Raw genomic sequence first — 13,197 nt, forward strand, 5'->3', positions numbered from 1 at the left:
TGTCTATATTACATTAAGTAGCATCTATTTTCTGCTGGCAAATAATAATTCAGGGTTTCTGTTGTCTCTGCAACCAGCAGCATCTAATAAGTCAATTCCATTTTTTTCCTCAAATTCTTTGAGAAATATTATCAGAATAAGACAGCTTATCTTTCCAACGTTTTAAGTTTAAGTTGTCTGAAGTTTCTCTTCCTTTCTTCAGCTGTTTACCACCATGTTCAGCATCTGCAGATTCATATCCCAGAGTTAGATGAGCCCAGAGAGTTTCTAACTTCATGAACTCTCTGTTCTTGGCTGATTCCTGCCCCCTGGGAAATATCAGGCTGCTTTTAGAATCTTTCTAAACCACATATGGACTGTTGTGTAAGGACATTTCAGTGATCAGTTTATGACTCAGAGCTTTTGAAAGTCAAAATCCTAGTATCTGGTTTATACAGCCTGCTGGATAGGGCTTCTTCTACACCTCACTTTCTCTCCACATTGTAGAAACTAGATCCAAGAATTGATGAGACAAACATTTGCAGATATCATGTTACATTATAACAGGATATTTTAGATAAGACAAGAATAAATAAAAGGGACAGAAAGTTTAATGAATATTTGGAAGTCATTTATTAATTAGCCCAATATTAATTATCGACTATATGACAAGCAATTTCACATACATTCTCCCATTTAATCTTAAAAGTAACCCTGTGGCATAGACATTAATTATATTCACATTAAAAGAGAAAACTGAGGCTCAGAGGTTAAATCCCCTGCCCAAGGGTCCCGCTACCAGTGAGTGCCACAGGATTTGAACTTATATAATTTGACTTGACTTTGAATTCTTTTCACTGCACCACTCTGTAGAAAAGACTAGTACATTCCACAGTTTGAAAATTGTCATCCATTATCTACAATCCACTTTTTAATGTAAGCCTTACAAAAATAAGTTTCTATTATAATACAACCTCAAAAGATTACCTTGTCTAGAAACATGAAATTGAGAGGTTGTTCCTATTCTTAGGATTGTCTCACTTAAGCAAGAACTGAGAAAGGTGGAATCTGTAGAGACTTGATACTGTTCCCAGGATCCTTTACAAACAGGAATAAACCTCTGTCTAATGCAGACTACTCAATGCCCCCCTCCTCTTGGACTAAATGGGGCCCTTTTACCGAGGAAGCTGCTAATATGGCATCAGGCTATTAATGGGAAAAGCATTTACTTTAGATTAAGAACAGTGTAAAGTAGAGCGGGGCCCACTATGACTGGCTATTAGGGATGTTAATTAAATATTTATAATGTCTAAATTAGCATAGTGAAAGCTCAATTCATCAATTTGTTCTGGTCTGTTTGTAAGGGGAAAAAAATAACTCCAAATGCCCCTGAAGAAAGATGCTATGTGAGTCAATAAGAAGATGACTGAACAATTTATTATGATTGTGGTAAACTTTTTATTTTGATTTTATTTAAAGGTACTTGTTGCAGCACCTTACCTTAAAGACCATTTACCACAGTCAATATACTGGAGGGCCATGCATTATTCATTGATATCCAATGAAAAATTTGCTAAGGTGCTTCAATGCTGCATGTCTCATTGATTAATTGATTTCTTGATAGTTACTTCCAAAAAGTAGGGACTAAGGTTTAAAGTTGAGAACTGGGGCTGGAAGCCAGAAGCCCTGGGTCCTTCCTCCATTACTAACAAACCTACCAAAGGAACCTACTTTTCCAAGCCTTGAAATGATATCTTGCTAATAGAGTTGTTTCAGGCTTCATGGTTAATAATTGAGAGGAATAGTTGGATCTTCCATTGATAACAGTTAAGTATGTGGCTGCTTTTCTTTCTGGCTAGTGTCAGGAAGCCAATAATATTAACACCTAAATGCCCACAGCCTGTGAATGCTTAATGAATGTATTTTCTGAATCCCATTAGTTTAAAATTTTTTTTCTGCCTCATTTTATTATGGGAAAGTCCCAAAAGGGAAAGGTCAACTGTCCAACATACTTTCAAGTGTAGATGAGGCTGATTGCAATGGAGACTTTTCATCACCAGCACTTTAAATGGGGTTGTCTGTAGCTGGCTGAAACTCATCACCATTCACACGTTTTGATACACATAATTATGGGAGGGAAGTTTGGAGTTTTTACAAACCCATTCTTCCCACACTGGACCAGTGGTTTGTTTCATGATCATACTTAATGAATGTACTTCTTACCCAAAACTAAAAGGTAAAAAATAAAACTTTATGAACACGTTTTAGTTTGGCTATAAGGAACTGTCTTCCTTGTATCTTGTAGGTTCCTCTCCTATGGAGAAGCGACCAGAAATATTGATCCCTCTATATATGGGGGTATCTGATCTCCTTCTTTCTTTCCTCCTTCAGACAAGCTGGCCTCCCTACCGAAAGGGCTGAAGTGAAAGGGTTAAAGGTTTTCTGGTCAAAATGACCCAACAGAAGGAGCCCGGCCCAGAGCTGAAATCTAAGTGCTAATGACCGCTGCCCTTCACCCCACTGCTGTCCACCGGCCGGACCTGCGGCTGGGCGGGGGCCAGGGCTGGGAGAGGGCACAATGTTCTGCATTTAACATTTGAACTTCTCCTATGCGAGGCAGCAGGCCGTTTTGTCCTGAGGTCGCTGACCCTGGCTCCCCCATCAGCTGCCCTGAAACCTTAATTGAATGACAGATGGTCATCTTCGAGGTCTCCAGAAGCTGCGCGCTGCCAGCCGCGTGGGGGCTACGGCCCCAGGCCCCAGCGGTCCTGCCCCGACTCTGCCAGCAAGGGGAGGGCGGCCCAAGCATCAGGCGCCCTGCAAACACGCCCGGCGCAGGAGAACAGCGGGGTCAGTGGGCCATGGCTGCGCTCCCGGTGGAAGCCAAGACCTCAGTGGCCGCGCGGGAGAAACCGCCGGATCCTAGTGCCCCTGCCAGCCTCCCGGGTGGAGCGCCCACGCCAGGCCTACAGCAGGGCGTTCTCCCTGGCAGGTGGAAGCCTGGCCCACCCTCAGGCCTTTGGAAGCGGCCGAAGCGGGACAAAACCGCGTCTTCTATACCGAAAGGCCTAAGTTCCAACATCCTCGGGACCCGCAGCCTCGTGGTCGGGAGCCTGTGTGGCCTAAGGCCAGCAAGCCATTGTCCAATCTCAGGACGCCCACCTCCAGGCCTGGCCCTCCCTCCAGGGCCCGCAAGGAGGCTGGATTCCGCGCGGACCGCTCTACCGCACGCGGCCTGCCCTAAGCCGCAAGGAGTACCTTCGAGCGAGCGCGGTTCCCGGCCGAAAGCCACTCGAGCCTCGCTGTTCCCGAGGGTCCCTGCGCCTCCCGGGCTAATACCTGAGAGCTGGAATCTCAAAACCATCCCACTGCGGGGAGCTTTCGGGGTAATAAGGTAAAAGATGGGAGCCCAGAAAGACGCCCGGCGGCACCACGCCTAGCCACGCTGCCTCAGCCCTCTGCCCGCGCTCTAGTGTCCTTTTATTATTATTATTTTTTTAAATAAAAGCTGCGAGTCCTACAATTACTAGGATTACAGTGAGCGGGTATTGATCTGTAGCCAGCATTGTAGGATCAAGCAGGCGGGCGGAGGCAGACATCTCTGCCCCCACCCCTCGTCGCCATCTAGTCCAGCAAAGCGCTAAAAAAACGTTTCTAAATGTTTGATTTCAGACGCACCGTCAACACCTGCTGCAAAAGAATGACCCTCCCCCCACCCTCTCCTACCCACCAGAGCGGCCACACCTCCTTCCCTCCACCCGTGGGCCTCCCAGGCCGGAGCCAGCTACGCCACCACCTTCAGCCTTCCCCCCGCCCCCCCCCGCCGCTTTTTTTTTAATTACTGAGGGAAAATATACACATAAGCAAAAAAAAAAAAAAAAAAAAAGAAAAAGAAAAAAGAAAGAAAGAAAGAAAGAAAAAAGAAAAGAAAAAAAAAAGCCTCTCTGGCAGGCGCGAGAGGGGGTGGTGAGAAGGCCAGGGAAGGCGGTAATGCAACCCTAATGCACAGATAGCTGACATCAACTTCCGTCAGGCAGCTCCTGAAGATCGAACCTTTCGATTGTAACTGGGACAATTTGCATAGTGATTCCCTTTCAGAGCTTTCCCGGGTCCATAACAAGCCCAGGCAGCTATTCAAATGCAAGTTGCAACCCCAAATGCGAGGGTGGCCTGACCAAAAGGAGCCACCCGGCTCCTGGGAGAAGCGAGACCCGTTCTCCGGTTCTCATCCTTCTCTGTTCTTCCTTTTCTCTTTCTCTTCTCCGGTTCCTGATTTAGCTGGGAGCTGTTTATTTATGGCTGCAAATGTGTGTGTGCGAGGGAGAGGGAGAATTGATCTTTGCCTGGATTTAAAGATGGAGCCGAAGGCGCTGGAGGGAATTTGGGTTTGTGCGTCTGGCTCAAACCCTGCGCGCCAAAGGGGGCCGTTTGGCACGGAGCCCGAGGTCTTTCTTTCTCGCACCCCTCACCTCGCGACCCTGCAGGAATCCGCGGGCCCAGGAGCGGCCTGACTGACCCACCTGCCCCGGGCTGAGCTGTCGAGAAAGGCTTCATGGAGGGGGCCAACCCGTCCTGGTCTTTAAAATGAGCACAATAAAAGGTATCACCTGCGACATGTGCGGATTATTTTTTCTTAGGGTTCATTGACGCGGGAGCGGGGTGGGGCGGCTTACAGGTTCTGAGGAGGGGGGAATTAGGGTGCCTGAAATTAGACTCCCCAGTTTCCCGGTTTCTTTCACATTTGAAATTATGCAGATTGACTCTCGTTTCCCTCCCTCCTTAGGGGGGCAAATCCTCCAACGCGAACCTGATCGCTTGTCACAGAAGCAACTTGCCATGAAATCCGCTAATGCGCCGCGACTCGCCCACCGGGGTAAGCCAGTCTCACAAGCGCGTGCGGGGGGAGGGGGGTGGGTAAGCCGGGGCAGGGGCTCCAGGGGCCCTGCCATTCAGGTCCACTGCTGAGCTTGTGGCCACGCAAACAGGGTGGGAGCCGAGGGCGGAGGGCAGAAGCCGCGTCACGGCCTGGGTGCCGAGCGGGGGCGCCCCCCTCCCGCCTGCCCTCCCAGCCACGACCGCTAACGGGTCCTCCTGGCGAGTTTAAAGTAGCAAATGAGGGCAGGGAGGAGGACTCCCAAGCAGGGAGTAAATATCCCGGCGTGCCCAGCTGGGTGGCCGGTACGCGAGCGCGTATGCGGTTTGTGCGCGGTTCTCCTGCGAAGCAGCGTGAGGATGCAGAACAGCACCTGCATTGGTGCGCGTTGTGGAACTGGAGCCCTCGGAATTCACATACGGGGGTAGTGGGGAATTACCCCGATTGGAACTTGTCTCCACATCCCTAGAGAGCTTCCCGCTTTCTGAATCTCCCAGGTTGCTCGGTTGGCTCTCCAAATTCAGCCCAAACCTGCTAAAGATGATCACAGGCCACTATTCTTGCAGCATTGACCATTATCTCAGTGGCAGAACCAGCTTCTCTGGTGAGAGAGCAAAAAGCGGCGGCTTAATTTATTTTCTTTCTTTTCTTTTCTTTCTTTTCTTTTTTTGAAGTTGTGAGAAATTGTAGGCTTCTTAAACCCATAGAAGCAGCCGAACACATATTTGCCCATGTTCTTTGCTTATATTGGTTCCGGTGCTGGAAGCTGTCAATCCATGAGCTTTTTCGTTGTACTCGTTCTATGCAGAGCACTCGGGATATTTTTCTCATCTTTTAAACCTTTGTATCTTAAGAAATATATAGAATGCTCTCCTGATTGTTTCATAATAGGTTTCTTAAAGACTAGATATGTAGAGGGAGTGTTTGGGATTGAATGGTAAAAAAAAAAAAAAAAAAAAAGCAGACTGGAAGGTACAAATAAACTCAGTGCAAATTGAAAACAAATTGAACAAACGAAATGATTATGAAAGAAAATGAGGGAATTAACTAGGCTGGGAAGAATAGGTTTAAGGTCTGAAGTTTGCAGATTTAATGTCCATAGGTAACAAATTGAAAAGAATTAAATCTATGCTTTTGCCTGTGTGTGCACAACCAAAGAGCACACATCCTCCTGGGTATCTTGGTCAAGTGCACATTTATTTCAAGGCATTTCAAAGGGCAATTCAGCTTTGAGATGCTTTCCTGTTTTTGGCAAACTACAACTAGTTAGGTGACCTTTAGTTCCGGGTGGAAAACAATTTAAAATTTATTTTCGGCTGTAGAAAAAAGTAAAATTTTTACAACTCTGATAGTTAAATTATTACAGGTTTCTAAGGAGTTAATTTGATGTAAATAACCTAGTCTTCTGTGAGCACAGGAGTAACTTAGAGGCCTTGGCTACAAGAAGCTTATGTCTGATGGTGACAGCTTTGTGTGTCTGAGGGGAGTGTGAGGAGGCTCTGAACCTAGCTTTGGGTTTGTTGCATCCCTCTCCCTCTCTTAAAACAGTAACTCAAGATGTAAGTAAAAGTGTTTTCATTTTTTATTGATCCTGCTAACATCTTTCATTATCCAGCATGTAGCCACAGCAAATTATTGCTCATTTGATACCGAGAATTCTATTGACCATCGCTTTCATTGGAGAGAGAATTCTAACTACTCTGCTGCTGTATAGTCAGTCAAAGCTAAGGCTGAGGACGTTCCTCTGCTAAAACTGAAGTAAATTGAGCCCTCTGCCTCCAGGAATTGATGGAGATATGTTCATTACATTGGGCCACGTGAACATGCATAGAAATATGCTTTTTACTCTGCTGACCTTGCCCCCATTCATGCAAAAGGTCGGCCCCTTTGGAACAGATCTGCCGTCTTGGAGGGCTAGGTATTCGTTTGCCTCTCCTGGATCCCTTGTGACAACTTCTTTCCAGTTCTGACCAGGGTTGGAGCAAAGGAAATGATGAAATGATGCAAAGGAAGCCTGCTCCTGTGGTCAATCCTGTGCTCAAAACCAGTCCAATTTGGACACCTACAGAAATCATTAAACCTCCCCACCCTCACCAAAATAAAAATAAATCTCCTAAAATATCCAGATGAGTGACTTTATGGTCTGGATATGATTTTCTAAATTAAACTGAACACCCCCCCCCCCCCACAAACACACACACTAAGACCCCACCTTATCAGACAGGGCTAAGTAGGGGAGGAGGGAGCTCTGAGATCAGCATCTGTTCTCTCTTTGGTTGGCAATGGGCATCCAAAAGAGAATGATGGTCCAGGCGAATCCTGCGCTCACCTCACACCAGAAGCCAAGCAGGTGGAACCTCAAGCCTAGTGAAGGAGTGAAGGTCTGACCTTTGACCTGGAAACCCCAGCTCTGGGACTCTCAAGGCTGGAGACAGAGGCCAGTAAGGAAAAGAGGCTGGAGAGACGGACAGGGATAGGAGACTGCCGGGTTTGTTCCCTGAGAAGCTGGTAGATGAATCTGCCTTGACACAGGAAGGAGCTGGAGCTACCACACAGCAGAGGCCACCCAATGCCCCAATCCTCCTTCGGCCTTCCTCCTTCCAAAGGCAGCCTCCTCTAGCCCTGCCTGTCAGGACCCAGGGCCTTCACCTCCTCTCTTTGGGCATCTCCCGGCAAGGTGCCTGACTCGAGGGTACGCTGGCTGGGCCGGACAGGGCAGAGAGCAGCATCGAGCCCGATACCGAAAGAAGGCTAAGCTGGTGGGGCTGGACTGCTGCTAGCCCAGTTTCGGCACCCAGCCGGGCCTGTCAGATTTCCAAGTAACAAGCAATCCATGCCGGCTTCACCTTAAGCCCTCGAGCGGGAGAAGAGGCCAAACGACCTTGGAGAAGCCACGTCCCTGGGGACTCCGTAGAAGAGAGGGTTAGGTTAGGTTTCATTTCAGAAACCTCCAGGAGATAAATCCTCCAGGTTCCAGAACAAAAGGAGAGCCAATTAACGACTTTAACAAATGAATCCGCGGCTTGTGCAACCCATTAAACAGAACCAGCTCCAAATCGGAAGGCGCGGGGGAATTCTAAGGGACCTGGCTTGGTAGTTATTTTCCTAATTGTGCTAAGTGCTCTTAAAGCTATTCACACTCTCTCGCAGGCCACGCTCCATGAACCTTAGTGCGCGGTTGGGAGCCACTTTGTTCTAGAACAAGGCAGTGAACGAGTGAGAGCCTGCTCTGGGCACGCTGGTCTCTGACCGAAGAGCAGAAGCTGAGAGATGAGGGTAGATTCTAACTCGGCTACTGGGGATAAAGGTAAGGGAGAGGGAAATGAATTTGAGACGAGATTCACATGGTGGATTTTTTTTTTTTTTTTGGTTTTTCTTTTTGTTTTTAACGTAGATAAATACCCGCCGGCGTTGGTGTAACCAGCGCACGCCCAATACACTCGTATTCCTCGAATGCGCTCACCGCCGGCCACACTTGGAGAATCCAGTGCAGAGGTTTCCGAAACCCCATTTTCCTGATTGCAGCCCAGACTCTGGAAACCCACGAGCCTTCGGGGGAAGGGAGCCTGTTCCGGGCCAAGCGGAGGGTCAGGAGCGAGCGCGGGCCAAGCAGAGGGTCAGGCGTGAGCGCGCACATGCACACACGCGCGCGCGCACACACACGCATACGCACACGCACACGGATGTATACACGCACTAGGACTGCGATGGAAGATGCAGGGTGGCTGGACGAGGATCTGGGAGGCTACGACTGAGGGAAGGCTCTGGCGCTGCCAGACCCGTGCAACCTCTAAAGCAGTGTCATCCTTAGAATTATTTAGGGGAACAAGACCTGGGACATGGGTTTGAGTTAAAGAAATTAGGGGCAAGGTACAGATGGCCCAGCACATCTTTAGAATGAAGCAGAATTGAGAACTGAGGAAGCTAGACCCGCACTTCTGTAAACTGAAGATTAGGAAATATAATACCCTCACACAGCAGCAGCACATGTCTCTGATGGCTGGCGAGCTCATCCCTGAGCAAGGGGTCTCTGGCCTCGCCACTGAGCTTCACAAACACCCTTTCAGCCTCCTCCAGGTTTTGCCAGGCAAATGAAATGAGCAGAATACCATAGTAAATTATTTTGTTCAGCCCTCTGTCTTTTTATGAGAATAAAAGGCAACACTTTGTCATTTTTAATCATATAAGCAGACAATAAACCTAATTTCGATATTGATTTTTTCCAGAATCAAGTGATTTTGTGCAGTGTCTGTTGTGTTTCCTTTCCAAGGAATGGCCGCTTGCTGGTAGATTGTGTGGGTATAATGCTGCATCTACGCAGCGGGCGATTATCTGTAACATGCAGTTGATGGTGGACTTTGACGCCAGATAGGTGAGAGGTGGCTCTTCCCGGATGGCAGGAAGTTTCGTTTTTGTCTAATTATCTAGATAATGGTTTCAACTGGGCTGCCTCTAGAGCCCTAGGGTAGATTTAAGGCTCTCGGCTGGCAGTTTTACAAGTTATGGCCTCAGAGATTCACTTTAATTTTTTTCAAAATATAGCCAAATAAATAAAAGTAAAAACAACAACCCAAGATTCTTGCTAATATCAGGGGCCCAGATGGCACCCGGAGGAGCATTAGCAAGGGGAGCACACTCTCCCTGTTTGTCGAGTTCCAAGCCTGGGAAAGGGGTGCCACTGAGCCAGCTGGACATGGCCACTGCAAAGACTCAGCTGAAAGTGTCAGGGGATACCTGTTACAGCAAAAGGGCCTAGAGGGTGCTCCCTCTGCATTTTGGAGCTGACTTGCCTCTTTTCTTTAAAAAAAAAAAAAAAATTATTTGATGTCTGTGCAGAATACAGTGAGCACCTTTCATAGGAAAGTCTTAAGGTGCAGAGAAGTAGACCAGGCCTCTCTGCTATAGAAGGAAGAGAAGGAAGAAGGAAATGAGGGAAGAAAGCTTTAGAAGAAAAAAATAATGAGAATAGAAAGGGAGAGGGAGAAAAGAAGGAAGGTAGCAGAAAATTAAAAAGGAGAGGTGGAGAGGAAAGAATAGAAGGAAGGGGGAGGGAAATAAAAAGAAGTGAAAAAGATGGTGAAGGACAGGAAGAAAAGAAAAAAGGAAGAAAAACAAAATGTAAAAGAACTAAAAAATACAAAAATACCCCATCCTTTGCAGGAAACTGTAGTTGACCTGGAACATTTCCTGTGGCTCCATCCAGGTGGCTCCTACTCCCTCCTGAAACGGAGAACAAATGACTGGCCCAAGCATAAATTAAAAGCCTCCCAACTTCCTACTCTAATCCAAAAGACTAGACTCAAAACCCACCAGACTGAGTCATAAGGGGAGGACCCACCTACTATCCTAGCATCTTTTATAAGGATGCCCTTATAATTAGCAGGGAGGGGTCGCCCTCCCCCCCCCCTTCCGCTTGCAAACGCCTGGGACCCTGCCTATGGGAGGGGACCTGGTAGCCCTATGCTCCCCCCCCCCCCCCACGCAGGGTGTGGGGGTGGAACCTCGGGCCTGAGAGTGACCCTGGGGCTTTGACCTTTCCCTGCCGTCCTCCAGAGTCAGTATTTAACCTTTCGCTCCCTGGTTCCTGCCCTCGGCTAGGGAGAAAAGGAAAGTGGGTCGATATTTGGGACCAGCCAGGAAGAGGGGGGAGGTGCCCAGGCCGCTTTGCTGGAGGATGAGTCCCAAACCTGAGCGCTCACACCACTCCCCACGCTTAGGAAACCGAGCCTCGAGGATCCTGCGCTTGCCCGGCGCTGGATGCCAAGGCCCAGTTACACCCCGTGCCTGGTAAAGAACCCCCTGAGGCATGGAGGAGTTGCGTGAGCGTCATTCCCAGTTTTCCTGCCCTGTTTAGAGCAGTTTCTCTTCAACCAAACTAATTCCTTCTTAGACATGAGCCACCCGTTCGCATGTGGGGAATACGGAGAGCCTTAGCCAGATGGACTGGAGGCGACAGTGTGGAAATCAGACCTGTGAGCTCCCTCCACCCCCCCCCACCCCCCCGCCAAGCCAAAAGTATTTGACGCTTCTATGGGAACGGGTGCCAAGAGGACCAGTGAAGAAATCGGGCCAAAGTCCGGGCTTCCGGGCCCCAATGACCGCTTCACTGTCCCTGCTGGGACAGCAGAGGCCAGCCTCGCCCCTGACACATTCCACTAACTTCCAAAAGCGCCTGCGACCAGCGCCCCAGAGGGCTCTCCTGGCGGGGGTGGGGGAAGGTGGGCTGCAAACCGGAGGCTGCAGAGGCGAGCAGAGGGCCCTCCACTCCCCAGCTCCCCGCGGCTTAGGGTTTTCGCGGTCTCCCCAGCTGGAGCCGGGGCTGCCAGGAGCCAGAGCGTTAGGTTCAAATGCATCAAGACTCTGAAGTCATTTATCCGGTTTCATAAATAATTTTCTTATTACACTTAAGCCCGATTCCTGCCCCCTTCCCATTTTTATTGCGGGGTTTCAGCGGCTAAAAAGTTTCTAAGTCGTGTGGGCCGTTGTTTTCCTTTTTCCATCATTAACATCATTAATATACGCTATCAATAACCCTGTCGTTCGGAGCCGAGTTTCACGGTATTGATCCACGCAGCTATTCATCTCTGCCATGCAAGACACGGAATAATTTTCGCATTACAGTAGCTTGGATTTGCTTTTAATTCATATTTAAAGCTGCAACCGGCTCGGTGGAGCGCTCTGCGAAAGACTAGAGGCGCCTAATTAATAATAAGTTAGAAACGAAGGAAGGCACTGGCGAATAAATAATTAATACAGACATCTATGTCTCTTTGAATATTGCTCCTTTAAAAATTTAGACTTACCAGGACCATACTGTAAGTCTGCAATTTATATTGCAGGGATGATTTAAGAAAGCTATTTTTTTTCCTTGAAATACTATGCTAAATTATTTACAGTGTTTTGCAAACCTAAGTTCCTTCATTAGCTAGCCCCTCCGGTTTGTTCCTTCCAGGTGGAAAACACCAATTTTTTTAAATAATCGTAATAAGGATCGTAAAAATCTCCCAGCAAAAACCACCGTTTGCGATTAGCTGCGAGTGTCAAGGGTGGAAGCAGATTGGCCCAGAAAGTCCAATATGGGGTCTCCAGTTCTCTGAGGTCTGGGGGCTGCCTCATAGGGGGTTTTCTTAGGGAAGGCAAACAACAAAATCCAAACTATTGACCAGTGACTTTAGGCATTTGCTGGTACCAGAAGAGACGGAGTTTGAGGTACACTCAGAATCCTCAAAGGGCCTCTGGAAAGAGGTTGGGCTTTGAGGGTTCCAGGTTCTACCCCAAGGCAAAAAAAAAAAAAAAAAAAAAAAAAAAATCAGGATTTTTAGAGAAAGGCCATTGAAATCCAGGATTGGATTCCAGGTTAGCCAGCAACTACAGTGGATGAAGAGAAACAGCAAAATTCAAGTGGGTAGAAGTGACTGAAAATCGGGAGCAGTTTTTGTGTGAGAGAGACTAGGATTTGTTTGCAATATTGTTAGCAATATTGATTTTTTTGTTACTTGGATTAATGTATGTTAAACAGGAAAATACAGGCATTAGTCAAGTACATTATAATCATCTATTGTTGAGAGCAAAATTTTTCAGGTGAGTGCCAGAGACTGGCGACTGTAAGGCACTTCCAGGGACCTCAAGACCACCCAGGCTTAGATTGGGGCAGCCGAGGCCCCCAGGGGCTGGCTGTGTGGGAGAAGGAGGGGGCTTCACAACTCCAGCTCCCTCTTCCTCTCCCCTTTTTAGAATTACAGCCTTATATTTAACCAATCCACTACCCAGGTGTGTCAGGCTTGACCTCTCTCCAAGGATTAAATGATGATTAGACAAAAGGAGAGGTGGAGGCGCTCTTGGCCACCCGGGTCCCTCAAAATTCCTCATCTCGCCCTCCCATCTTCCTTCCAGCCTCCTAGCCCCGCCTCCAGGCCTCCTGGCCCTGGTAACCAACCTTACAACCCTCCTGAATCTTGACCCACGACTAGGGGCTCCCACATCCCAGCCTTGGTGGCCCGAGGCCCGGCGGGTCACACAGCCCGCGTGCCTACACAAATACATGCACGCACACACACACACACACACACAGAGGTTAGGCCTGAAAAAAAAGACACACGAGGTGGAGAGAGAGACACACGAGCTTCTATTCATGACCGCCTGCAGACCCTCCCAACCCTCGCCCTCCCCCAACCCTTGGGCGTCAACCGGGCGCAGAGAAGCAAGACTCGGAGAAACGACACATTCGCACCTCTCTCTCTCTCTCTCTCCCCCCCCTTTCCTCACACACACACATACACAAACACACAAAACACCCCAATCCCTAGGGACGCCGCCCTCACCCCGCAGGCCCTGCCTCCACCGCC

General features: G+C 48.4%; 1 long non-coding RNA gene across 1 annotated transcript; it reads left to right on the top strand.

The window, feature by feature from the left end:
• The first annotated feature begins 4,554 nt into the window (after positions 1-4,554).
• On the top strand, positions 4,555-9,068 carry LOC109262967 (uncharacterized). The gene is made up of 3 exons (XR_002078033.2): positions 4,555-4,579; positions 4,763-4,852; positions 8,247-9,068. It is a non-coding gene; the product is annotated as an uncharacterized LOC109262967 (long non-coding RNA).
• The last annotated feature ends 4,129 nt before the right edge of the window (positions 9,069-13,197 follow it).

Source organism: Panthera pardus, unplaced genomic scaffold (genome assembly GCF_024362965.1).
Source record: "Panthera pardus isolate Hobbes unplaced genomic scaffold, ASM2436296v1 HiC_scaffold_24, whole genome shotgun sequence".
Taxonomy (NCBI): Eukaryota; Metazoa; Chordata; class Mammalia; order Carnivora; family Felidae; genus Panthera; species Panthera pardus.